The 27,900-nt window shown below is 37.3% G+C and overlaps 1 pseudogene across 1 annotated transcript in view; it reads right to left on the minus strand.

The window, feature by feature from the left end:
• The window catches only part of LOC308630037 (metalloendopeptidase OMA1, mitochondrial-like), a 142,643-nt pseudogene that overhangs the window by 24,729 nt on the left and 90,014 nt on the right, over positions 1-27,900 (minus strand). The window lies entirely within an intron of this gene.

The following is a 27,900-nucleotide window of genomic DNA, read 5'->3' on the forward strand; positions in this document are numbered from 1 at the left end:
TTTCTCAAGATTGTTTTGGCCGTTTGGGGTCTTCTGTGTTTCCATACAAATTTCCAAGTTATTTGTTCTAGTTCTGTGAAAAAATGACTTTGGTATTTTGATAAGCATTTCATTGAATCTGTAGATTGCCTGGGATAGTAAGGTCATGTAAAAATATATATTTCTGTACATAAATGCAGTCTCTCCACCAGAAAAACACCTCCTTTTCCTGACTTCTTAGCTTTAATAAAAAGCATTCTTTCTGCCATATTAAGTTGATTTCTTGTTTCATTTATTTTTCTTTTGCTAGATTTTAAGTTTCATGAGGACAGGATAAGATATTTGTCTTGTCTGTTGTTGTTTCCCTGAAAAAAAAAGATCCCACAGTGCCTAAGGCATATTAGTCACCCAATAAACATTTGTTGAATGAGTCAATAAATTTAGAGTTTCAGAAAAGTGTAACAAAGAATATTTTATCCATTTAAAAATTGAGGTGGAAAGAGAAATAAAATGATGTAATAGATTTTTATATTAGTGGTTAATATTTGTGTTAGATAAAATTCTTCCATAGGGGTTTAGGAATATAAATTTACATTGTGAGTAAGTTTGATTTCTCATAAAATTATCATACTAGGTTATTAAATTTAATTGCAGGCAAAGAATCTGAGAAGAAATAAACTGCCTTTAATCTTCTAGTCTCTCAAACTCTGACTCTCACAGTGGCTGGAATAAAAAAAAAAAGAGAGAGAATTTCAGACAGTGGTGGATATTATCAGATATATTTTCCCAACAGGATACAGGTAAACACATTTGGAAACTTCAGCAGGAAACCTCTAGCAAAGATTTGCTGCTATATTAGACCTGGGAAAGAGGATATTGGGCTAATCCTTGTCTGATATTTATGTGGGTGTCCTTAAAAGGGAGGAAGGAAATGGACTTTTTCCACAGCTGAATTCCAGATGTATCCAAAGGAACACATTTTACTCCTACTGATGTCAACTGTCTCCTAACTCCTTTCACTAATTATTACAGATTGGGCATTGTAAACCCATGTCATTTCAGGTAACCACTCTCAATGTTCTTGGTGTATGGTGTCTCTCTGATCTCTGCTTCTTAGCTTAATAATAACAAGAATAGGAAAAATAACTGCCATGTAATGGGCACCTACGGTTTGGCATGTCTTTGCATACATCACCTACTGTAATCCTCATGGCAAACCTGGTAGTAGTTACTACGATCTATATTTTACAGATGATGAAATCAGGGGCCAGAAGTTGTTTGTGTTCACAGAGTTAGTGACTCTGTGAACTGTTTAGTTCAGTAGAGTCTCAAGCTGAGGGTTTCTTGTAGCAGTGTTTCCTACAAAACCTAAGAGAGAAATCCTTAAAGAATGAAGGTCAAGATTAAGTGTGAGCATGTTAATTTCAGTTTTTTTCTTTCCAGTCCCTGTGTCTATGTAATGTTGAAGCAACAGCTCCATTCAAACCAGCCTTTGGACAACTGAACCATCCAATTAAGTGATCAACCAACTTAAAAATAAATGAATTGTCAGTTTGATATTTAGAGTCAAAACATACAGTTTACAAACAACATATCCTTGGTTTCATTGGTCTTAGCATTGCAGGTGATACATAATTATTACATAAATTAGAATTACCATGACTTTTGTGCCTTCCATATCTTATTTGGTCTTCTTTACATGACTTCAGAGATTTGATGGTTAAAAAATAGATATTTATCTTGTCCAGCCAAAAATGTGTTTTCTAACCTGCTACCTAAGAAAGGTTTCAGACCTAAGAGGCAAGGAGATGGCCAAATCAAGCCTTCTTTCAAATGTTTGGGTTTTGAGACAGCCAGTGCTACTTGCCAGCTGGAATGTAATTGGATTTGGGAAAGGATAATTTTCACCATGAAACTTGAATAAGTCATTACTTTAGCCTTCAAGACCCCTGATAGAGATCTAATCCCAAAACTCCAGAGGAAAAGAAACTGCCTCTTCTAAAAGGAGAATGTATTCACTGGAGATCTGATTTCTCAAAGAATGTGATTCTAAAGGATTGATTAGTAAGACACAGGTAATGCCTTATGCCATGATGATTCTCTAACCATTGATGGACAATTGTTATTTTCATCCTGCATTACTCACAGTATAAATCTCTGCCTGGTTGCCAGTCCTCACTTTCCACTGTTTTCCAAATCCAGAACAATTTCAGCCTCACTTGTAGGCCTGACCTGTCTTTAGGGATTTTCCTAACTCAAGATAGAAGAGATATAACTTGGGACTCAGCCTCTAGCTCTGATTGGGTACTCAGTTCTACTGTACTTCTGAGACATGGTCCATATTTGTTCCTCATATTTGGTAACAAGATTCCTCTTTTGTATCTTGTACTTGTTTTTATATTTGGGGACCTATACCTCTAAAACTGGGATCTGAATTTATTCTTTTCAAGCCAGCTTCCCGGAACTAAAGCTCTGGCCCTCGTTCCTTGCCCATATGCCTAAGGCATTTTTACTCAATTGCAGATTTTCTTTGATACCTACCAAGCTACCCAGATTCCTCACAATTATTTGCTCTGCATTCCCATCCCCTCAGTAAGCCCCGCTATATACTTCCTCCAATCCCTATCTCATAATAAATGCTTCCTGAATACCGTTTTTGTAATTAACTTTTTGCATCTGTGGTTATGTTGATGGACTGGACTTACTCGTGGTACATGTGGCCGCTCTCTTTCCTGTGCCCATCTCTCCCAGAGCACTTGTGTTTGCCCTATTCCATTGCATAACTCAACTTTGGGTAGACATATGACACATAGGGTCCCATAAATCCTAACTGCTGAATATGCAGACAAATATCCCATCCTGGTCAGTGTGTGGGATTGCATAATCCCACATGCCATATAGCACTGCTGGCACAGTTCTTGCAGGAACAATTCCTCTTCCTGGAAATAATCACAACCAGAAGCATTAAATTTTGCAACACCTTGGGAAACCACTTGAACTATTCTGTGAGAGTGAGGAAGATATCAAGTATCAGTCCTGGAATCAACTTTTCTTAGAACAAAAAAACTGTGTTTGTGCTATCCTGATCACAGCAATTTTTCCCTGCATATTTTGAAAAAACACATATGCTTATATTATTTTATATATTTAGGTGTATAGTGTCTAAATTTCCAAATTCAAATTATGAGGATATTTGAGCAATGGAGGTGCTTGCTTCTCCTGAGGTCTTTAAAATTGGGATAGGTACACACTTATTTGCAATTTAGAACAAAGGCAAAAATTCTACCCAAATTTCTGGCCCCATATCAAGCCCTGTATCTGTAGGTTGCATTTTGTGGTGTTCATTTTGGCTCCTGAAGGTCTATTTTACATATAGAATTTATCATTAAAATTACAAAAATTATAAATAAGTTAATATATGTAATATATAGACACATTTATACGTATATATATACAAATATGTGTGTGTAGTCACAGAACATTTTACCAAGTGCATTTGCATATAATATTTCATTAAAAGTCTCAAAATTCACTACAAATTAAATATTATCTCCATTTTATATATACAGAAGCAGAAATCTTAAGTGAGTTGATTAAAATCTCTAGCAAAACCAGGAGCTGATTTCAGGTACCGTAGTTCCAAATCTCCCATTGTTTCCTCATATTCCGCTTACCAAGCTTATTACCTTAGCATCACCTCTCCCTATTAGGGTCACCAGTACACAGCATGTTACGCTTTGAAATACATGCTATAAAAGGAAGACTCAGACCAAATCTTCAACAAAGCATTCAGTCTGGTAAATTGTAATATTTTATATTTCAGCTATCCTTGAGAAAAAAATTATTAACTGCCTAGATAACCTAGGATGGAAAATTTTATTTTTTCCCCTTACTTAGAATGGGAGAGGAAAGTAGCAGAATCGTCAAACATCTGTTCTTGAAAATGAAGTACTGATATTTCATTTCTTTTTTAATTTAGTTTTTCAGACAACACATTTTGATTGGGCATTTATTAAGTATTAGGCACAGTGATAGAAACTGAGAATGCAAAGATAAGAAAAAGACAGCATCTCTTCTGCAGTTGTTCATAGTTTAGTGGTGAAGGTTGTAATGCTTTTAATAGAGGGGTCCACAAAAGTTCTGAAAACTTCAAGGGGGAGAATGCCACTCTATTTTTGGAAGTATAAAAAACTGAATTAAGTAAAAAGTCACTTAAGAAAGGAAAAGAAGAAAAAATATAAATCTGTTGAGTAAGGAATTCAGATTGAAGGAAGTCCACATATTAAGGCTTAAAATAATGCAATTATAAAGAATATTCTGAAACTGGTGTGTTGTAGAGAAAGAAGGATTATACATCAGTCTGTAAGTTAGTTTAGGCCAAGAAGAATCACAAATATCATCCTGAGATTTTTCTACTCATTCCAACAGTTCATACATGGAAGCATTGAAGGAGATCCTGAAATCTTCTGGCCAAGTCCCTAAATTTGATTTCCCTCAAAAGCAGAGCCCGAGACAAGGATTTTGTTACAAGTAATTTATTTGGGATGCAATCTCAGGAATCAAGGTGAGGGAATGGAGAGGGGAGAAAGGGAAAGGAAGAAAGCCATTAGTGGATGTCAAAATGAGTTGGTTACCACTGTGACATAGGGGCTCAATCTGGCTTGGGATTCACTGGGAGATGCAGAATAGACCATAGTGTTGCCCTACCAAGCGTGAGGAATCTGGAGCATTCATCTACATTCTCTACTCTTCATCCACTGTGGGTAATTCCTAGGGCATTAACTTCCCAGAACTTCTGGCTTGACCTAAACTAAGAGCATTCTCATTAGATAAGCCTTTAGGTGGAGAGATAGAGGACATGTTAGCTCATAGGAGAGCCGTGTGTAGGTGATCTCTTAGGTGGGCCTGTAGTTTTATGGGACTACAAAGAGGATCATATTTATTTCATTACAAAGTGTGAAACTAGCCTATTCTATCTGGGAAGCCACAGTGAAGACCCCCTTGAAGAGGCTGTGAATTTTATGTCATTAGGGTTTTCTTCCTTGTCATCTCCTTCAATGAGTCTGCCTCCATGGTAAATCTGAAACATGCCCAAACCGTATCATCCATGATAGAATCCCACTGCCTGCTGAGAAGGTTAGTTTTTAAAATCTGGGGTATCCTAATTGCAGTCAGCAGGCTTCCTTTGAATGCCTATGGGGCCTGGGAAAGCAAACTGTGTTTGTTATTTGTCCTCCTTGGGATATACAGTATCAAGAAACAAGGCCCACCTTCCAAGGCTTCAATCTCTTTTCTTGCTCCAGATTGCAAATGACATCCTTGTGTGGGATGCATTAAAATCCTTTGTGTCCTGGTATCAGCCGGAGGCCTGCTCAGTGTACACCCTGGCAGCTCTCATAATGAGGAATAATAGGCAACATGTTTCCTTAAGATTTGTTATCTTTTCTCACTCAGCCCCAGCCAATGGGTCTGCTGGGCATTTTCTGAGCCCTGCTTTGGTGCAATAATGTAGAAGGCGAGATAGTAGAGCAGCATTTGTTATGGGATTCCAGCTGCAAACCTAACATCTGCTGAGTATTCTGTAACTTTCTTTGAACATAATTAAATACAATCACCAACCTTCCCCTTGGCCTCCCACCATAGACCCCATTAGAAAAGGGGAGGAAACTGACATCAAACGTATGTGGAAAATGCTGAACAATGAAACTAATTCAACCTCAATTTACCCATCCATTTCTGCTAAAGAAGCATTTGAATCATTATTGTCCTGAAAGCTTTTCTGCTTTTCTCCTTCCTTCCTCCTTCCCTTTCTCTCTCCTCTCTTCTCTCTCTCTTTCTTTCATCATTTTCTTAAACAAATATTTATTCAGTACATTCCAGTACCCATGCAAGATAGACATCTGCCCTTATAAGTTTAAAGTTATTTAAAACAAGTTCAGAAACATAGTATCATGATTAGTGGGAAAAGCATTGACTTTGGAATCAGATGTACCTGGGTATAAATGCTTCTCAACTATTTCCTAATTATTTCAATTCCCTGGGTCTCCTTTCCTCATGTATAAACTGGCAAATGTTATTTTTTTAAACTCACAAGGTTGTTGTGAAGTATAAACTAGTTAACAAACCATAACACATGAAGCAACATATTACAGCTTTTCTTTTTTCTGCTTGTCTCAGAACAAGTTCCTTTGTTCTTTGAAAAGAGTTAGACACTCCTTGTTTTCTGAATAAATGAGGAGGGGAATGTTAATCTTTTAACATTTTAAGAATATATGACTCTCTCTGGCCAGAAGAATATATTCCCATATTCATAGAAACAAACAATTTCAGAGTCAGAAGGGACTTTTACTCTATATAGATGAGAAAATAAACAACTTTAACGAATATGCCTCAAGTCATACAATTAATTGAGGGTTGAGAGTTGGCTGAAACTCAGGTCTTATGGCTTCTCTCCCAGTACTCCTTCAACTCGCTGCTCTAGAGAGTCAATCTGAGAATATAGGCGACTGGCCCAAGGTGGAAATGGAGAGTCTGTTGTAATCTCTCTCATATCTGCTACTAGATTCCGTTTTCTTTTAAAAATATGTTTGTAACATAATTATGACATTTTTGTGGTAGAGAACATTGATTGCTCATAGAGCAGTCATCCCCAACCTCTTCTTTTCTGAAATAGCCTTCATTCCATATAGAAGCTAAAAAGGATAGCTTCTTCCTTTCCCAGTCTCTTCAAAAGCTAAGATATGGGTATGAAATTAATGTCAGATGATGGTACATGAGGGGATGGCTGATGCTGCATGGGGGGAATGTGTTCTGTTACTTACAACTTACAAACTGTTTATTAAAAATATATATGCAAAAATAGTAAAATTAATCTATAATGTTAATATTTCTATTTTGTTACATTTGTTTGCATGTCTTTGCATATACACACATCTATGTGAGCTCAAACATGTACATACATATATATACATGGTCACTTGTAAGTAGTATTTCAAAACATTTTTCGTATGGTATTACCAATTTCCCATACAATTTAAAATTCTTCTACACTATTATTTTGGTTATACAATACTCTAACTTTTGACTAACTGGATGTTTATTTAAGCAGCTCCCTACCGTTGATCATTAAAATTATTTCCAACATTTTATATTATAAACAGCATCTTCATGACTATCCATGAAACTAGAGTTGTCTTTCTTTCCCATAGCATATTAGTTTTCTCAAAACTGAATTTATAATGGCATTACTTTACTGAGAAGCCTGGAAAGAGCAAGTTACTTTGGATAGTTTTATACTTTCTAAAGTGCTTTTATACTCATTGTCTTTTGACCCTCACAGTGATCTGTTGAAGGTGATTGGGTAGCTATTATTAGCTCTATTTTTTAGGTGAAAAAACTAAGGATTACTGTTTGATTGGCTTTCTTAAGAACTAAGCTAGCATGTGGCATGTCATTAAAGGTTTTTTTGACTCTAAAGTGTAGTATCTTCTATATTTCTTTTCTTTTTATCTTCTTACCTGTCTGCTTTCCTCCCTTTTTATTATTTTTTTGACTAAAGAAAACATTATCTCTGCCCTTGAGTTGCTTATAATTCACTGGGGGAGAAAGGCAAGTAAATTGACATTTACATTATCTTGTGAAAAATACAACTATGGGAGAATGAAGGAGTAGCTCTTAAATCAAACAGGAAAAGCTTCCTAGGAAAAGTAAAATTTAAGGAGAGATACTCCATATCAAGCTCATAATTCTCATTGAGGTGTTTAAAATTCCCTCTAATCAATTATAACCTCACTTTAAAATCTCCACTTCTTTGGAATTACGATATTACATTCAAATAAGGCAGAGTCCCTCCCTGTCTTTGGCCATCGACACTGCCCTCATCCTAAACTCCTTGACTATACCAGCCCTCCTTCATTATGTATACAATCTGTTGTCTTATGAATACTTATTCCACTTAATATAATCTTCCCAAACCACCCCCCTCTCTAAATCCTACTCATCACATGAAACCCAGTTCAAGGTTTATGTCTTTCATGAAACCAGAATCAACACCTATGGCTGTGCCTGAGAAATACAGAATTCTCATATAGTTGGGGAAGACTATAACCTTCATTCTGTAAAATTTTCCATTCTCTGACCACAATTAAAGAAACACTAGATTGCCTACTATTAGCAGTTTTTGTGCCTTGGACCAGGGCTACAGAGATATTTAGGGTATGGTCATTTCTAAGAGAAGGTCATTGTAATAGTCCAAGGATAGTGAGATGGTAACCTTCTGAGAAATGAGTTCTATATGTGTCCCCTTTTCTTCCCTTCTACAGATTTCTGTCTTTCTAGTTTTTTGATACAGGCAAGTATTAAATAATAGTGGTCTTGCATCTGAGTTTTCATAATCTTCTCAGAAGCTTAGAAGAGCTTCACAACTAGGACAAAATATCAGAAGGCTGAAGAGATGCCACTCAGAGGAGATTGAACAAAGCTGATACAAAAGGAGGCTGCCTGAGAAGGTGCTGACTGACAAAGACGTCCATTCAATGGACTTTGCCTTTGGAAGCCACTTCCCCTGGATTCTCAGAGATCTCTTTTTTTTTAATTTAATTTTATTATTATTTTTTATGGCATTTTCTTATTAGTTATCTATTTTATACATATTAGTGTGTATATGTCAATATCAATTTCCCAATTCATCCCACCCACCCCCAACTTTCCCCCCTTGGTGTCGATACATTTGTTCTCTACATATCTCAGAGATTTCTGATAATGCTTGGCAACGCTGCTTTTGGAAATGGTATTTAGATTTATGTTAATAGACCTCACTGTAATTAACATCTATCAAAGCATTCAGGGGAATTTGGAAACTTTACCTTCTTGGCATGAGATCAATGCAATAGAGAAAAGGCATTTTGGTTGACAACTAAGCCATAGTCCCAGAAATATCACTCAAGAACTCGGGATTTTGGCACTGAAAACAAAAGTACATAAATATATTGCTGAGAGCAATCTCCATAAATTGGATCTGAGTTGCCAAACCATGACAGAGGGCCAAAAGATAGGCAAGTTATGCAGACCATTAGAAGTTAAGTGGGCAAATATAAATTTAAAAAATTGATTACAGAAATACTTTGTTTTCTGAAGAACCTGACCTGTCCACACAGAGAAATGCATTTAATTTTATAATAAATACTTGCATTAGTAATCTATTGTTGCAAAAAAAAAATTACCACAAATTTAAGGGATTAAAACAACACAATTTTACTATTCCAAAGTTTCTGTGGATCAGGAATCTGGGCACAGCTTATCTGGATTTTCTGCAAGGCTGTAATCAAGGTGTCAGCTGGGCTCCATTCTCATCTGGAGGAAAGACTGGGGAAGAATCCACTTCTTCCACTTTGTGAAGAAGTTCACACAGGTTTTTGGCAGAATGTATTTCCTTTTGTAGGATTGATGGCCCTAGCTTCTTGCTGGCTGTCAGTGGGAGGTTGTCCTCAGTTCCTAAAGGCTGCTCATAGTTCCTTGATATGTGGGTTTTTCCAACTGGCCTTTTAATTTATCAAGTTGACAAGGAGAATCTCTACAGCCAGTTGACTAGTAGAGTCATATATTTTAACATAATCATGGGAGTGATGTCAGATTCATCCCTTTTGCCATATTTTATTGATTAGAAGCAAATCACAGGTCCCTCCCAAAATGCAATAGGAGGAGATTGAACAAAGCTGTAACCACCAGGAGGCAGAGATCATGGATATCATCTAGATCCATCAGCCACTATAAGGAATAAAAGATTCATGGTTGCGTATGGATACACTGAGCTCTAAACTCAAGCATCATTTTTAAATCTATACCTTTCCTCTCTGGACTACTGCCACAGTTTCTGAATTGGTCTCTTAGCTCCTAATTTTACTCCTAAAAATCATCCTCCAGAGAACAAGGTTTATTTAAAATCCAGTTTTAACATATCACAGACCTGCTGGTTGCTCTTCCCTCTCTAGTCCCCACCTGTCTTCAGGTTAAATCCAGAATCTTTAGAATGGAACCATAGTGAATGTATACAGTACATCTCTTCAGTTTTACTTCTAGTCTCTTCAGCTCTGCTTCTTATCACACTTCTTATATTACCCTGCCTGTAGTATGTTATTTATCTTCTTAGCCTTTGCATATGATCACTACTATCCCTCAAATAACTTCCTTACCTTCCCTGGCACTTCCTTCATCTGGAAAATTCTAACTTGTTCTTTAAGAAAATGCTGGCTTCGTCTCCTGTAAGAGGCCTTCTCTGTTATTTCCTTGCAGTTTCTCAAATTCTTTAATACTCTTTGCATAGCTGAACAGTTTAGTACCAACCCACTATGTTATGTTGATCATTTTGTTTTTGTGTCTCCTCCAACTTATCTCTAGACAAATTCAAGGAAGAATTATGTTTTGCTCACTTCAAAGTTCTGATATTAGCATTGTACAATGTCATTTGAATGAGTGGATGAATTAACAAAATAGCCCTTGTCAGTAAATATATAATGTCAATCTTGGCTTCAAGATTTTTTTTCTTGAATGCACATCCTTTGTGCATCAGTATCAGTATGTTGTAATTTTAGTAGTAGCATTTTTCCACGTTATTGGGTGTTTGAATTTCACCTATAGTTTTAGAAAAAATTTTAAAAGCCATGAACGTTGGATTTTTGAGATACAAGTTGCAGATATTCCCCCTTAATTTATCTATCATTTAATTTTGCCTATTATGTTTGGCAATAGTTTTAAAATTTTTTATGAAGGTAAATATATTCTTTTGATTATTTCCATGTTGTTATCTTCTCTGGTTGACACAGAAAATTAAACAGTTCATGTGCCAAAGTGGAAGAGGGAAATTTACTCATTCTTTGGTTAACACTGATACCATAATCAGAATAGACACATACAATGTAGTGGTTTAAATAAACATATCTTACAATGCCTTGCACACATCAGGTGTTCAATAAATATTAATTGTGTTCCTCCATTATTTTTAGTCACACACAATACCCATGTATTTGTAGGCAAATACATACAAACATTGAACACAAACTCACCTATTCATATATTCTTAATTCAGAAACCGATCATGTTTAGGGGTTTTCTCAAAATATCATATTTTGCTTTTCAACATATATGGCTTAAAACAACAACAACACATGTCTCGCCATTCAGTGGGATGGGTCTGCTGTGTGGTTCCTCTGCTGGGGTCACCTGGGGTCACATATGTGACTTCAGCCATCTGGTTAATTACCAGGAGCCGGATGGTCCAAGAAGGCTTCACTCATATGTCTGGTGACTGGGGCTAAGTGATGTCTGGCCTCTCTCTCCACATGGTCTCACTGTTCCAAGAATGCAAGTGCAGAAGATACAAGGACTCTTGATGCCCTTCTCAGAAGTTGTACAAAATCACTTCCACTGTATTCTACTGGTCACAGCATATCACAAGGCCAATCCAAAGTCAAGGGCTGGGAAAAGAGACTTCTTGTGAGGAGCTCCAAAGAACTTGAGGTCAATTTTGATCCACCAAATTGTATAGTTGGATTTTTAGACCAAGTCCTAAAGGGGCTCTATTCAGTCACTTGAACAAGTATCAGAATATAAGAGGAGCTTAAATACAGCCCTTAGTGAGTCAAGGAAACTCCTTAAAAAGTGAATATTCTCCTGTTCATTAATCATTATAAAATGTTTTGTCGTGTTAGGTGCACCCTACACATATGGGGAACACTTGGAAATCTTAGGTTTTACACCCCACCAACTAGTTTCCTTTTAAACTCCTAACTTTATGTATAGATATGTAGGTACTCATATACATAAAAATATATAAATGTGTATTATTTACATATAAGCATACTGTTATTCACAAACTGTATATAAATGTATTCCCATAGTTAAAAATATTTTAAAGTTTCAATCCAACTCCTTTATTGTGATTACATAGAGGGGAAAGTAATTTATATAAATACAGCCTGAAAGCCTTTCAAAAATCCCCTATAACATGGTTTTTGGCTTCTCCCATCATTTGTTGATATGATGTGTATGATAAAAGGCCACACAGGATTTATATCTATATATTTTTTTAAATCACATAAAAAAATAAAAGGAAAGGTTGGACGCTTTTTGCCGAAGTGCCACATTATGAGATATTTCAGTGTAGGGTATATTAGCAAAAACATGGAGTGCGTCTTTGGGTAAAAAGAGCACAGATCAGTATGGAAAGACTTTAAGAGTTATGATTGATTTTTTGGAAACTTCAGCCATTTGCATTGCTAATCCTTTGTAGTTTTAATTGACCCTCACCCTATATCTATCTTATTTCAACTTCCTGTATCCCTAAGTGTGGCTGCAAAAATATTGGGCTGGCCAAAAAGTTCGTTCGGGTGTTTAGTAAGATATGAAAAACCCGAATGGACTTTTTGGCCAGCCCAATACTTTGATCTGTATATACTTTCTTTCTTAAGGAGCAACTAAGCAATCCTGTTAGGCCAGAGAAAATCATAACTAACAGTGAGATACAGAATGACATTAACAGGAGATTGACAAAGAACAGAAACTATTGTTTATGATGCAACCCTTAATTTAAAAAGCATTCATGAAGAAAGAGTTTTAAAGAAAAACGAGATGAGCAAATCGACCACTTTTGAATTGTATCTATCACAGACTGTATATGTCAATATATCACAGATTGTAGTGTAGATTCCTCCAGCTTCTAGGGCAACAGTTGGCAAACTATGGTCTGTGTTCCAAATACAGCTCACCCTCTGCTTTTATAAATAAAGTTTTATTGGGACACATTCATTTGCTAGTGTTTTCTCTATTGCTATTTTAGATATACAATGCCAAAACTGAATAGTCTTGAAAGAGATCACGTAGCCAGCACCACCTCAACAATTTACTGTCTGCCTCTGCATGCAAAAGTTCACTGATCCCTGCTGTAGGGCCTTGGATTTCTTCTGGCAAAGTGAATGAGAATCAGAAGCTGCAAACAGGGCTTCCCTGGTGGCACAATGGTTGAGAGTCCACCTGCCAACGCAGGGGACACGGGTCCGTGCCCCGGTCCGGGAAGATCCCACATGCCGTGGAGCGGTTGGGCCCGTGAGCCATGGCCGCTGAGCCTGTGCATCCAGAGCCTGTGCTCCACAACGGGAGAGGCCACAACAGTGAGAGGCCCGCGGACCACAATTAAAAAAAAAAAAGAGGTTGCAGACAAAAGCAGGAGGCATTTGTGGTTTACTGGGAAGAATATTTTTTATCGATCATTGTCAAAAGGTTTGGGTTTGAATTTTGGTTGGCTATCTGTTGGCTGTGTAACTCTGGACAAGCTATTTAACCTGGGATTCTTCTGTTTCCAAAGTCTCTGCTACTTTATCTCTGACCTTAAAATGGACATTGATAAACATCCTGGAACAACTTTCTGAGCTGTAAAAATGCCGTATATATGTGAATTACTATTAATTATAGTAACTACTTAATACTGTTGACCAAAATATTTTTCTTTCATAAGCTTTGTAAAATGGCAGTCCTCTGTCTTCCCAGAGTAAGGTATGGTTGCAAAGGTGGTTTTTGCCAATGAAATAGGAATAAAAGTATCACTGTGTCCCTTTGAAGGAGGAGTCATTTGGTAGGATCTTGGAACATATTAACTAAAAAAGAAGAAAATCCAAATTAGGTGTTAACTTTAGTTAGTAATAATGTATGAATATAGGTTCATTAGCTGTGCCAAGTGCATCACACTCACGAGCGATGTTAACAACAGGGAAAATAATGTGTCGGCTATATGTGAACTCCTCTGTCCTACCTCTGCAAGTTTTCTGCAAATACAAACCTATCCTCAAATCAAACGTTTTTTGAAAAGATTATCTTGACCAGAATTCCTAGGGACTCATACATTTTTTCTCAATAATCAGGGCTTTCGGGGTCATGCCAAGGTTGAGAATAAAATATTTCCCTTGCCCTTCACATATGTGTTAGCTTTATTAATTCATGCAAATGTATTAATTCAGCCAAACTAATGGATACTGTTAAACAGCTGCCTTACAACAGACCACATAGCAAACACTGCGCCAGGCACAGGAGGCATGGATTACAGAGTTTAATCAAATTTTATTTTTTTACTTGTAAAGAATAATAATCCTTGGGTCATTCTGAACTGTACTTGTTTTTCTTCTACTATCATTACTATAAAATATTTAGAAAGTAAAATCCTCAGTTTTTAAAGGGTATACGACTGGGTCTACCAGTTTTTAAAGGGTATTCTCTGTAACAGGAAGAGTTCTTAGATTTTTTTTCCCGCCAAAAGGAATGGATATAAACTTCAACCAGTCATCCTGGCTCAAAAGCAGAACAGAGGGGTCATTGTTAAGAGATGAAGATGTAATGCAGAAGGAGAGAGAGCAGATCAGTGCAGCAGACACAAGTAAATGCAATTCCCTGGTGATAAGTAATTGGCAGCAGACATACTGCCGAATGTACTGAAGACAGAGAGAACCTTCTTAAATTCAGTGAATTTTAAACAAAGACCCCAGAGTAGTTAAAGACAGAGAATGAGGACTGAACTTCAAATGATTGAAAACTAGGGGATTAAGTATTTTCTGAAATCCCTGATATGTGCTCTAACACATAAAAACAGCACTGGAAATGCAAAAACAACTGAGGCATAAGGAAATGCAGCAGAATGTGCAAAGTAGAAGAAGATAAATGGGTTACAATTCTTAGTGCTGAGCAATTTGAAACTGTTAACACTATATATCATTTATATTTTGTTTTGTGAACACACACACACACACACAGATTAACCCTATAGAGGACTTTATAAAAATCTCAATTCATAGTGTGAAGTTCAATTAATCTAAAGTAAAAAAAAATCTCCCCATGAAACATACTGTGTATATACAGGCTTGTTGGGACTCATCTGACTGTTCCCTTTAAAGCTGTGATTTAAGTTTTGCCAGATAACGTGCTCTGTGGTTTTTTATGCATTCTCACCACAGCACTAAGAGTTTGGAATTAGGAAACCCCATTTACAAATGAGAATTCTAGTTCACATAAGTAGATTAAATTACCAAATATAAGATAGCAAATTAGCATTGGATCCAGATTCAAACCCATCTTCCTAACAGGTATGACCAAAATTCTGATGGTCAGAGTAGGCAAAATTAATTCTGATCCCGTTATCTCCTATATAATCTGCTTTAGCCATAATTGTGCCTATGTGGTACACTGAACGAATACATATAATTCTCACCAGTGAAACTGGTCACAATGAGCTGGTTAGAAACAGTAGAGTGGAGAGTCTGATTATTTGCCATGGTTTCTCGTGAAACACTAATGTCGTTAACCTGGAATGTGTGGACTGGGGCTGAGTGGGATGACGGGATGGCTGGGCCAACAAAGAACTTTCTTGAGAGATAGCAACTTCCTCGAGAGATATCGCATCCTTGAGAGATAGCACAATTGAGTTAGCACAGTGATGCTTGCATCATCCAGTAGGATATATAAATGTCTTATCTTCCCAATCTACTACTTGTGTTGTCCTTTCTCTTCTCCAGCTTACTGATTTTGGGGGCATTTTTATATTGAAATATATCAACAATTTAAAAGCATATGGGACTCATTTGAATGGTTAAATAATAATAATAAAACAAATACTTGTATAGCCAATACCAAGCCAACAGTTTTGTAGCCATTAAGCTATCTTTACCCATCTCTTTTCCTCCCTACAAGAGGTAACCCTAATCCTGAATTTTGTCTCAATCTTTTCCTGGCTTTTCTCTGTAGTTTTACCACTTACTATGTATTTGTATTTAATAAATTATTTAGTTTTGGTTGGTTTTAACCTTTTATGTAAGTAGGATAGTCTTACACACTTATTTTAGCCATCGTATGTTTGAGATTCATTTCTGGTACTAGTGGATAAATTCCTGTTTCCTGCAATTACTATTTCATTTCACGAATGCTTCAGTTTATTTACTCATTTAGCAGTGCTGGGCAGTTAGGGTTTTCCCAGTATTTACTAATAATGACACTGTTGCTGTGAATATTCGGATGCCTGGCTCCTGATCCATGAAAAAAATCTCCCTGCAAGTTTATCCAGGATATGTACCAAAGAGAGGAGCTGCTGTGTATCATGGCATGTACATGTTCAAATTCACTAGGTAATTCCACTTTTTCCCCAGAATAGTTGTAGCAATGTATGCCCCACTAGCAATGGGTAATAGTCCTCCATTGCTCCATAGCCTCATCAACATTTTCTATAATCCACCTGCATAGTTTTACCAAATTGGTCCATGTGAAATACTGGCTTAGCGGTTTAAATTTTTTATTTCTCTGATAATACAATTAAGCAAAATTCTGTATGTTTATGGTCATTTGTGTTTCTACTTTTAAGGAATGCCCACTTGTGTCTTTTCTCATTTTATTTTCATTTCTTTCTTTCCCATAAATTCTTTGTATATTCTGGACAGGAGCTCTCTGTCAACTATATGTATTAAAAGTATCTTCTTCCTGTATGTGGCTTTATCACTCTCTTTGTGGTAACTTTTGATGATTAAGAGTTTGTGATTTAAATTTAATGTGGTTAAATTTATCAGGGTTTCCCCTTATGTTTTATATTTTTATGTCCATTATAATTTCTTTCAATATCCCTTTCGGAGGGTTGTTTCTGGTTTGTAAAACTATGTTCCTCTATTGCGTAGGTAATATTTATAGCTACCGAAGCCTACTTAAACTCAGTATTCAAGTTTTCCTTTCAGTTTAATCCTTCTCAAAAATTGTTCTGACCTTCTCTTTCCCACTTTCCTGTCTGAACCTTCTTTGTGAAATATTACCATAACTAATTGAAAATTATTCTAAATACCTCTAGAGTCTAAATTAAGAATTACTTCATATTGGCTTAAATATCAGCTTCTTTCCACCAACTATCCCTCACATCCGGTACACTTCCTGAAAGGTCAGGAACTTCAGGGTTCTCCTTTCTTCTGAAATCATAGCAATCAGGCTCCATGAGTTCCTTCATCTTGTCTGTGGAGGAATATTTTATTTTAAAAAGAGAGAGAGAGTGAAAGAATGAAAAAAGGTTTTCTTTATAATCCCACACAGAGAAACATTCCTTTTTGTAGCCAGATCCACATCAAGATGCAATCATTTGTTCTGGTTTTTAATCACACTTGACTGAATTGTTTACCTTAAAAATGGTACAATTAAAGATATTTTCAGGTTTCTGTTCAGCCATGCAATGTGGCTCTCAGCCCAGGCTTGCTCCTAACCACAAAATCTTCCACCAAACAATAGATGTGCAGAGATGTTTGAAATACTGATAAAAGATACAAATAATCTTCCACATATTTTTTTCCTTGTTATGAAGTGAAGAAGCAGTACTCTGGAGAAGTCTTTGGGTTGCAATTTAGAAGATACATACATTCATCCTTCAGTATCCATGGAGGATTAGTTCCAGGACTCCCCTGGATACCCAAATCTGCAGATGTTCAAGTTTCTTATACGTAAACTGGCTCTGCTTTCCATGCAGAGTGGTTAAATCCAGGCATGGAACCCACAGATACTAAAGGTCGACTGTATTCTACCCTTAGTTCTCATGTTAGAATCACTCTCTGTGCCTCACTTTCCTCATCTACCAAATGGGAGTGTCGAAGTAACAGTTTTAAAGTCTTTTGTTGATGTTGTTGTTTAAATATGTATTTATTGTTTTAACTCTGTTTCTGGAAGACCCCATATTTTCAAATAGTCAGTCACTATATGTCCTTCTTATTAGGTAAGCAGTTTTATTAATGGATGAGGGGCAGTAAAGCCCTTCAGACCCTTAGTATTTGGGAATAGGGTTGGAGGCATTTCATCAGGTTGACTAAATATAACCAGGCATAGTATCTTACTCCAGAGCCTGACCTCCTTTACTGCCGTGGAAGAAAACAAACTTAATTCTGTCCAGCTGTTTTTATTCTAGCCATATTTTCGTTGTCAGTGAGCTCAGACACAACTTACAATATTATTTTCAATATAAGTTGGCCTTGACTATATATTGGTACACCAAATTTCAGATTCACTTCCAAGGAAGAAAGCGTTCTGATTAAAACATGTTTGAATTTTGACCTTTTTACTAAATCTTTTTCTTTCCTTTTTTTCTCCTCCACACAAATATATAAAACAAATGTTCAAGTCCAAGACAAAGATAATTCTAAACTTCTTTTTTTCTATGTGGAAAGTATAGTGTGAATTAACATACAAATGCTTACTACGGGATAAGAGCTTAATAAATAGCTTCTTTAGTCATTCATCTAAAACTTTTTATTGAAGATTAATTTATGAAAATTGTGGCAGGCTAACTTTTGTCCCAGCTATCATAAAACTTCTCATGGGAGACAAAGACAATAAACTGGTTTTAGTGGGCATTATTGCTAAGTCTAGAGCTGTCTAAGAAATAGAACTTCATTTTCTAGAGCTTAATATTTGTTTCCAAGTCCCATTCTGCTGGAAGAAAATGGCTTCAGTTCTTCCCAGGGTTTTATGTCTCTAGAGTTATGTCACTGATATTTGGTCACTGTGGGGACAGCACTATGGTCCTCAGCCCTGGTCTGGGTAGCACGAGGATTACCATTGTCTGAAATTTATGGCACTTTTGGGGTTTGTAGTTTTTTTTTTCTGTTGCTTCTGTACTGTGTTTGGCACGAAGTAATGTTTTGGTAGAGTTCCCATTTGCCTGGTCATTCTGTACAACCATTTCACTCACTGAGTCTTTATTGTTTCCCCAGCAGAGCTGCCAGGAAGTGGTCCTCTGATACCTCTTCATCTTGCTACTCACTTTCCCCACACAGGACCTAAGAAATAGGTCAGTTGGCTGGAATTTCTTTCTACTCTTGGGTGAATTTTTCTCCTTTCCTGTTTCCAGCCAAGACACCTGTTCTCTAAAGAGATCACATTTGAAACTAAAGAAAGAAAAGTGTTGAGTCATTCACAAATTGAGAGAAAAACATTTGAGTAGGTTCAGCATGGTCTGGTTGTGTTTGGAGAATTATTCTAAATATACACTTTCAATTCTTCCTTCTAATATTCCCATGAGATGAGCACTTATAATTTTATTGATAAAAATTAAAGCTCACTTTGTTAAGGCATGCCAAAAGCTCTCAGCTAATATACAAATATAGCCATTTTAATTATAAAAAGTCATAAGATTGAAAAGAAAAATAGGTGGGATAGGATAGAGTGGGGAACCTGACCTTGGAGGAGAGGAAGAGAGTCCCTGAGAATAGATATATACCTGAGTCTTGAAGAATTGAAGAAGCAGCTGAATGAACAGTTGAGAGAAAAGCTTCAGATTGAGAGGATATTGTGTGTGAAAACCCTTATATGATAAAGAAGTGAAATGTTTGAATTCTAGTCATTAAGAAGACTAGAATTACACCATCAAGCATGCAGGTGAGTGGGCCACAAAGTGAGCCAAAAGAATAAGGCAGCAGACCTACCCTTCAGACAGGGATGAGGGTTTGGAACTTCAGATGACTTTATGGTTACCTTAGTATATGATTCTAACTTCACCATAAAGCTAACACACACACACACAAAAAAAAAAAAACAGGAAGGAGAAAAAGAAGAAAACCTGTATTAGTTTCTTATTGCTGTTGTGATGAATTTGCACAAATTTAGTGGCTTAAAAGAGCACAAATGTATCTTCCAGTTTTTGAGGTCAGAAGTCCAAAATTATGTCTTTATGCGATTAAAGTCAAGATGTCAACAAGACTGAATTTCTTTTGGAGGCTGTAGCTAACAATCCATTTTTGCCTTTGCCTGTGTCTAGAGGCTGCCTGCATGCCTTGACCCATGGCCCCCTGCCAACAATGACATCACTGTGACATATGATTCCACTGTCTTGTCGTCTCTTTCTCTGACTCGGAGCCTCTTGCCTCCCTTTTGTGAGAGGCCATGTGATTGCATTTAGTTCACTTGGATAATCCAGAATAACCTCTCCATCTCAAGATCTCTTTTACCATGTAAGGTAATAGTCACAGGTCCAGGATTAACTCACAGGCATCTCTGGGGGACTATTAAAATGCCTACCACAAGGCCTACATAATTATAAAGATTTTAGAAAAAAGACTATTTATAAAATCAAATATATTACATTGTGTTGGTATAATGTTAAAAGCTAAATAAATGGACTACTGGAACGCTATTCAGGGGTAAAAAAAATGGACTGGAATAGATAACAATGAACCAGATCTTATTTTACATAATGATTTACTAAAATATAAAGCATATACTGAAGAATGAAAATGGGTTAGGTGACTGAGGGTTGATTAAAGACCTTTATTTTTTCTCCATAAACAAAACTATTTAGAGAAATAGGATAGTATCAAATGAGAAATACTTACTCCTTTATTAAAGAAAGAAACCAGATAAAAGAATGATAATTGATTTAGCAGATGTGTTGAATGTCTTCTCTTTGCCCTGGAAAATCTACTTTCTACCTCTTCCCACTCTGATCTCTATTCTAGGACCTGACTTTCAGGGACTAAATCAAAGAGTGCCCTTGTCCCCTGACTTCTGGTAGGGCTCATCCAATAGGGAGCCTCAGAAAGAAATTTTTAGGGTTAGGGGATTTATTTTCCCTGGCACTGTCCCTGTGGGGTTGCTATGGGCTGACTCATTCCTACATCAAAGACAACCCTCCCTAAAAGCCTCTCTCCTATTGGCTTCTCCTCATTACTCTTTCCCTCCATTCCATTGGGTCTCGCCTATCTTTTGTGGTTCCTTACACTGTACCCACAGCTTTGTTAATTTTATTAGATCCTCTTCAAATGATCTAATTTTTTAAAATCCATCTGTTTCTTGCTGGGTCTCTAATAGATGCAGCAGAGCAGCATATATGTTGGCTTTTCAACCAACAGAAATTCATTTCTTACAGTGCTGAAGGCTGGGAAGTTCAAGATCAAGGCACCAGTCCATTTGATTCCTGGTGAGGGCTCTCTTCCTAGTTTGCCAAAAGACTCCTTTTTCTGTGTCCTCATGTAGCAAAGAGAGCATCTCTCTCATGGCTCTTCTTGTAACAGCACTAATTTCATTCATGAGAGCTCCATCCTCATGACTTTATTACCTCCAAATGCCCACCGCCAAACACCATCACACTGGGGATTAAGGCTTAAACATACGAATTTGTGGGTGGCATCAACATTTAGTCCATAACAAAAACTGACTGAAAGTAGTTCACAAAAGTTCAGCTGTGTTTAGAGAAATGACATGATGCCCTTGCCCAAATCTAGTCTTTTCCTAGTCTTCACTGTCTTAATAAATAGCACACTATTGAAACCATGCAACACAGATTGGGACTTGAACCCATGGCCTTTTAACTGAGATCACACACCTGGTCTCTGGACTTAATGAAGCTCAGTTTCTTGATATCTTGTCGCAGAAAGAATTCAGTGAGAGACAAAGTGATAGGTAAGAAGTGAATTTATTTAGAAAGAAACACAGACAGAGTATAGGCCACCTCAGAAGGCGAGAGCAGCACCTGGGTATGGGGTTGTCAGTTTTTATAGAGGTGGGTAATTTCCTAGGCTAATAGGTGGGAGGAGTATTCCAGCTATTTTGGGGAAGGGGTGGGGATTTCCAGAAACTGGGCCACCGCCCACTTTTGGCTTTGGAACTGTCACGGTGCCAGTGAGTGTGTCTTTTAGCTTGCTGATGTGTTATAATGAGCATATACTGGGGCTCAAGGTCTAGTAGAAGTTGACTCAACCACCATCTTGGACCTATTTGGTTCTAATCAGTTTATGTTGTGTCCTCGGGCTATGTCATTCTTTTAAAGGTTGTGCCCTGCACCCTTCCCTCCTGTTTCACTATTATTTATTAACAAGTCATAAATAATTTTATTTATTTATTTATGTGTTTGATTACTGGTATATTTTCAATCTAGCCTCTTAATATGTGTCCTCTATGGGGAATGATACCTTATTTCTTATGTTCCCTGATGCTATACAATAGGTATCAAAAACTCTTTGCTGAATAGAAAAGTAAATATGGTATTTTGGTTTCATGAGTGCCGAGTATTTCTCTCTTTTCTATCTTCCCTGTGGCACCATGGGGGGTCAGAGCAGTCTTGATTGACACAGCACTCCTGTGCAGATAATGGGCCCTTTTTCAAAAACTTCTCTCAACCCATTGCTATGGCTGTGTCCCTACTTCTAATCATCTCTATCCAGAGGGACAGAAAGGTACCTTTATTAAAGTTTCAGGGAGTTTTCAACTGATATCAGTGTTGAAATGTGAAGAATTGATTGAAATGAAAAGTTTTCAGCTCTTAGACATAGAACAACTATTCTATTTATCAGTGGCTATGTAACAAACCACCACAGAACTCAGTGCCTTAACACAACAACAACTTAGTATTAGCTTTCATAGTTCTGGAGGTTTGGAGGCTCAGCTGGACATTTCTCATTTGGTATTTCTCATGCAGTTCCAGGGAGGTGGCAGATGGGTTTGGGGTCATATGGAGGCTTCTTCACACACATCTGCTGCCTGAGCAAGGATGCTAGACAGCTGGGGCCTGGTGCAGCATCTTTCTATCCATATTCTCCACTTTTCTAGCATGGTGGTCTCAGGGTTCCGAGAAAGAATGTTCCAAGGAAGTGGAAGTTGCCAACATTTAAGGAGTTTGGCTGGAAACTGGCCTCGTGCCATGTTTATAATATTCTATCGGTCATAGCAGTCATAGATCTCCCCCAGATTCAGAGTGGGAGGAGTGTCATTACCGTTGGATTCTGATTGGTCCCACCAAAAAAAAGGGCAATCTGCAAATGAATGTTTACTCATTGTGTGGAGCACATGTTGGGGGGAAGGGCAGAGGCTGACAATTAGCACCTGATGAGGTTAAGTATTTGTGTTTGAATTTGAAAATATCACCTAGGAAATCAATGAAATCTTGGTAGTTAAATTCTCAAGATATGAAGGAATTATATTTGAGCCTTCAAATTATAAACACAATAGACATTTAAACAGAAATCTATCCATTGAGACAATTCAAAACCTGACATGTCGAGTCCATTAGGTTTTAATACCTTTAATTTTCAGAAATCCAATCTTAGCTGATGTGTAGTGGAAGAAATAAAATACAGTGCTTGATTTGAACAGTTCAGTTATCAAATTATCCCAAATAAAAATGTCAACTTGTATTCCTGAGTTATATTCAAACAGCACTCTTCTCTTTTCTCAAGGTAATTTGAGAAGATTTTTCTGTTGAGAGCTGAGAAAGATCTGCTCTCCGGTACAGTCATAACAGGCAATGTTATTGGTTGTAAAATGTTCATTTAGAATGGCTTGTAAAGAAAATATTTATGTATCTCAATACATAGACTATATTTCCTTGTAAAGTTATCTTTGAATGCTATATAAGGAAGCCTAGAGTGACAACCAAACAGATATTTTACATATGGGAAGGCTGAGGAATTGTTAAATGCTGACCCAGAATGGTCAATCTCTCCAGTAGACACGAAAATGTGAGATTATGATATAAGCTATGGAAGAAGAGATCATTTGAGTTATTGGCAGGAGCTGAAACAACTTATTCATTGGCAATTATACCTGGGAAGTTCCAGTATCCTTCCTGCCAAGCAGCTCAAATAATCTAAGTATTCAGTTTAGCAACTATGAGTTAACACTGTTGCTGAGAAGGAGGTAACTTCCAGTGGATCTTGACATTGGATCTGGAAGATCTCTCCAGTGCCAGCCCTCTAATTCAAATTTTAATGTGTATCTGACTTATTTGGGCATCTTGGTAAAATATAGACTCTTTCTTAGTAGGTCTGGGTTAAGTGCTGAGATTCTGCATTTCTAACAGGCTCCTGGGTGATGTGGGCACGGCCAGTCTGTATACCACATTTTAAGTAGCAGGACTCCAGTCAACATATCATTTTAATGAGCTGTCACAATTGTAAGTAAAGTTGAGACTGAAGTTATATTTTATGACTCCAAAAGTCTTGTGAATCGAGACAGTAGGCATCATTATGGAGGTTAAATAAATCATAGATAAAGTTCAGAGTTCTAAAGTTCAGAGTTCTAAAGCTGTTAGGGATTCCTTGCAAATTGTTTAATAGCTTAACTGAAATGGAGAAAGATGATCCAGCTAATCAGCAACATCACGCTGTGCAATGTATTTGTGTTCTAGACAGCCACTAGTGATCTAAGATGGCTCAATGCTTTGAGAAGGGATTATCAAATTGTTAAGGACAAAAGGACTGATGACATCCATGAGTTTTCCATTAGAGCTGATCGTAAGTGTAGTGATAAAAATGTAGGATCATTACAGTGATATATTTAGAACCTTATGGCATACTTCACTCTGATTATAAGAGCTCACTGTGTCATTTTTATGATAAAGATCTCATTTAAGAAAAAAGATATCACATACCATTCTTGTTTTGGCAAGCCACCCATACTGCTATTAGAGGAGAAAAGTTAGTGTGAGATAACAAGTCTGCACATAACCATGCGTATCTGTCAGATTCTTTCTCATACACACCCTTTGTGGTGGGTTGAGTAGAACATAGCCTCAAGCTATCTATCACTCTGCCCCTTAATTAGACAGGAAAATTGACGTGTACATAAGAGATAGTATAGGATCTCACATTAAGATGTGTGCTGGCACATGCATGAGTGTGTGTGTGTCTGTATGCATACGTATCTATGTATTCATCTATCTATATCTTCCTATATCTATATCTTCCTATATCTAAGGCTTATATGGATATATAGAACCTTTTTTTAAAGAAGACTCTGTAATCTGAATTAGATCACAATAAATCAAGAGAGGTGACGGAGAGACTTTTCAGGATTGGCTTAGGGAAAAGGAATTTTTCTGAGGAATTTTATGGAAAACTCAGTTATTTGGGTGAGTCTGTTTTCCCAGAGAGAGGCTGGGGAAATAAACCCCTAACTACTCAAGTCTATCCAGAATGATCCTCAGCTGTGGTTACATGAAAAGGATCTGATCTCAGGACTATAATTTCAAAGTGCAGGAAAAGGAACTTGTTTCCAGGTACTTCCTCTTCTATTACTAATGCTAATCTTTCATCTCACATTAAGAAACAAATTGTAAATGTCAACACCCCTCTTGATAATTGACTTATTTTACTTCAAAAATTTGATTTAACTTAGTATTTCTGAATTTATTGAGGAGTACAATGTGTCCATTATTGTTCTAGCTACCGTGGAATAGGAATGACTAATACATGCACTTTGCCTAGGTTCTCTAAAAGTAAAGTTCAGGGCAAGGATAAAAGCACTGATGCTACATTTGACAGCAGGACACAAGCTCAATTGATAGGTGTTAAAAAATAGAAGTGAAGCAAAAAAAGATGAGAATAATCCATTGAGTTAAACTGCCGGCTGCTTCCTTACTATAAGCCTCAAAGAGAAACCACTGGATGCTATGAGGCTTGTTTTCTAGCACACAGAACTTTGTCTGGAGGGGCTACATAGAAAACTGCATCTAGGAGTAGTTCATAGAAGGAAGAAGGAGGAGGAATTTAACTGCCTGGATCCTTCCTGTCTCCTGTTTAATGTTGGTTAATGTTTACCCCATGGAGATGGGATTCCCTCAGACCTCCAGTTCACTTCACCTGAACCTTCAGTGACCACTCAGTAAGGCAGATCCCACGTTCCCTAGTGTCACATTTCATCCAACTCCAAAGAAGAAGGGTACGTGGTGCCAACAGAGCTCAACCTGAGGCTCCAAATTAGACTCCACCCAACTAATTTGGGAAGCTCAGTTAAGGTGCTGGAACAAGCGGCAGTGGTTTAAGGGTGAGGGGGGCGGCAGGTGATGCCCGGTCCAAATGAAGCAGTCAAAGATATCAGAGATGGAGCAAAAGGCTTATGATTAACACAGTTGTCTCCTTAGGGTACCACATCCCATGCCTTCCAAAACATCCAGCTACTATACTACAGTATCAGACATCCTTTTCATTTATTCATGTTTTATTTTCTGAGAGGGTGAAGATCACTTTTGCTCCTTCCTTCAAAAGATAATTACATGCCACATCAGATATAGAATCTCCTTCAATATGTTACCTAGTTGTCATGTCCTGGAAGCCAAAGGTGGAAAAAGACAAACAAATAAACAAACTATACTGCCTGCTACCGAGGTAGTTTTAAGGCTGTCATTGGCATTTATTAAGTCCCTCCTCCATTACCCATTTTAGATTCTCCTCACCCTCAGGCAGTATTTGGTATTTACCATATCCTGAAGGAAAGTGCTCTAAGCCAGCTGATTGTCCTCCAGCTGTGCCTCAGCTGAACCACCAACAAGCTGTTTTATTATTCCATCGGGCCAGCTGTTTCTGTGTGATTGGGTACACGGTCTTGGGCCCAGAAGTGAATTTCCTTATTAATAAAAGTGTACCTTGGCCCAGAGCAGCATTACGTATGAGAATATATTGATAAATAAGGCATTTTGTAAGTCTTTCAATGGTGGAGGCATTTCAGGCAAAGAAGTACCTGTACGTGAAGTATAAATTGAATTCTCTAACAACAAATGGCTCCCCACTCTAAAGCCATTCTATTTCTGGCTGCTTCCTTTGGGGAATGTTGTAAGTCTCTGCTGATGTCTGGTTGGGCATTTTATAGTTGCCATAGTGATGAGTGGATTAAGATGGCATGGAAGTCTGCACCATCTGCTTATGCATTTATTGATGCCTTTCAAATATCTCAATATATACACTATTATCTCAAACATATTTCCATGGCATGATGGAGTTGCTGCTGTGCAGACTCAACGTTAGGACTTAGTGGATCTAAGAGCTCTTAGGTCACTTAGTCATTTAAATGTCCATGGTCAGGTGCTCAGTCTCTACTAGCACATCAGGAGCCATATTTCAAATGGAGAGTGGTTTCCTACTGTAGAAAGCAGGACGTTGATGTGGAATCCTATAGGTTTGCATTATGATGTTCTTATTGGGCCTATTAAGGACCTATAGCATCCTTATTCAGCACAGACACCTCTTATACTATCACACCTGTTGGATCATACTGGTTAAGGGGTAGAGCCAACTTCAAACTAACAGCTTCTCATGTTACCCAATGAAGCATCAAATATTCTCCCAGAGTTCAGTTACCTTTTACTTTTAAAATATAAAAGGTCCACCGATGGTGGCAGGAAGTACAAGGTATGGCAATTCATACTTTCGAGAGGATTGCTGACAAGCCCCAGACCAAAGAACCCCTAAATTTTTAATTAGCATAGAATGTATGTCTTACCAGAACATCTAAGGATTCAATTATCCTGATATCTATATATGACCAGCTTGAGATCCTAAAATCATTTGACCGTAACTTCTCATTGGACAAAGATTTTGAAGGATGTTATTAATAAAATGAGTAAAATCTTGTTGTGTCTATGCTTTGAGATTTTTTTTTGTTTCCTGTCATTGGCTTGGAATTATTTTGTTATTGTGTCTAAGCTTTGATGAGCTCTCAAACTGGGCAAGGAATAAAATCTATAGGGATAACTTGATCTAGGAATCAAGACAAGGTTTAAGAGAGTGTCTAGAATCCAGTGACAGAAGACTGTGTGCACACCCTGGCTATGGGGCATCTCTGAAGTTCTATGTACCTCACACATTATTCATCAATAAAATGAGACTACATGATCTAATTGACCAGGTGGTAGGGTTCATGTTGATCGCAGGAATAAAAGTATTTGAATACTTAAAACATGGTAAACATGCAAGAGATTAAATTGGTTACTAAATAAGCTGTGTTGAATTTCCCAGCTATCTCTTTGTCTAAGAACAAACCATCACTTGTTCTGTGAAGGTATTTCTTGGGATACGTAGGATTAATGTGAGGTTATTCAGAAATGTCCACGTTGTGGAGGCCACATCACTTTGACAAGATAGGTGACTTCTCGAATGAGAAAGT

This window comes from Mesoplodon bidens (genome assembly GCF_964165515.1).
Source record: "Mesoplodon bidens genome assembly, chromosome: 16".
NCBI lineage: Eukaryota > Metazoa > Chordata > Mammalia > Artiodactyla > Ziphiidae > Mesoplodon > Mesoplodon bidens.